At 41.9% G+C, this 1,223-nt stretch overlaps 1 non-coding gene across 1 annotated transcript; it reads left to right on the top strand.

Annotated features, from left to right (window-relative positions):
- Nucleotides 1–846: 846 nt before the first annotated feature.
- LOC136478608 (small nucleolar RNA R71) lies at nt 847–955 on the top strand. The gene has a single exon (XR_010764331.1). It is a non-coding gene; the product is annotated as a small nucleolar RNA R71 (small nucleolar RNA).
- The last annotated feature ends 268 nt before the right edge of the window (nt 956–1,223 follow it).

A 1,223-nucleotide genomic window follows, 5' to 3' on the forward strand; every position in this document is an offset into this window, starting at 1 on the left:
TCGCTCTTCTTTTCTAGCAAGATATAATCTATCCACCTTCCCATTGATGGCTCCATGTAGTAGTAAGCTGCATTGTGAATATTGACAAGATTTGCAGTTTCTAGATCTTCGGGTTGCCCCAGAATCTTACCTTTGTCAGATGGAGGAATAGTAGTCGCCAGCTGAGCTATTTGTGATTCTATCATTTTATTAAAGCTATGCTGTTTCTTAATGGCAGAAGCAAAGCTATCCATTCTATTACTTATATTTTCTAGAATTTTATCATTGGTAGCTACCTTCTTAGATAGTCCTTCCATGAGTCAAGATTGGCTAGCAATTAATTCTCTCATGGGTGGTTGATTGAAGTTATTATAATTGTTACCTTGAGGGTTATCTTGAGGGTTACCTTGGTAGTTCCTTTGGTAGTTCAGCCTCTGTTGCTGGTTCCATCCTTGATTTTATTGAGAATGAAAGTAGTTGTTGTTGACAAAGTTCACATCCTCATGAATTTCAGGGTAGTTGTTCCCTGAATGCCTAGTATTTCCACACTCTTCATATGTCATGCGGGAATCATGAATGTGCATGACTTCTTTCTTCTCATTAGCTTGGTCTTCGAGCTTCTTCATTAGCAGGTCCATCTTAGCAGACAACATGTCTGCCTCCTTGAGTTGATGCATACCTCCACCCCTCTTGCGGGTCTAAACTCGTTCTTCATTCCAACCTTGGTTGGAGTCCATCTTTTCCATGAGAGCTATTGTAGCTGGAAGTGTGAGTGACAAGAAAGCACCTCCAGCAGCAACATCCATAGTCTCACGAGTATTGTTGGTCAACCCATGGTAGAATGTTTGCATAAGTAGCCAATTTTCCATCCCATGATGGGGACATTCTGCAATGTAATCATGGAAGCGTTCCCATGCCTCAGGGATAGATTCATCATGTTGTTGCTGAAAACTTGAAATTCTCCCATGTAGAGCATTGGTCTTGCCCGTGGGAAAGAACTTGGCTAGGAAGATAGTGGAGCAGTTATCCCATGTAACATTTCTATCTTTGTTGGCGTAGAACCACTACTTTGCCTTCCCAAAAGTGAGAATGGGAAGAGGCGAAGTAGTATGGCGTCCTTGGTTACTCCTTTGATGGTGAAAGTGCTATAGATCTCTAGAAAGTGTTGGAGATATGCACTCGCATCTTCATGTGCCTTTCCATAAAACTGACTTGCTTGCACCATGTTGATGAGAGCTGGCTTG

Source organism: Miscanthus floridulus, chromosome 8 (assembly GCF_019320115.1).
Source record: "Miscanthus floridulus cultivar M001 chromosome 8, ASM1932011v1, whole genome shotgun sequence".
Lineage (NCBI taxonomy): Eukaryota > Viridiplantae > Streptophyta > Magnoliopsida > Poales > Poaceae > Miscanthus > Miscanthus floridulus.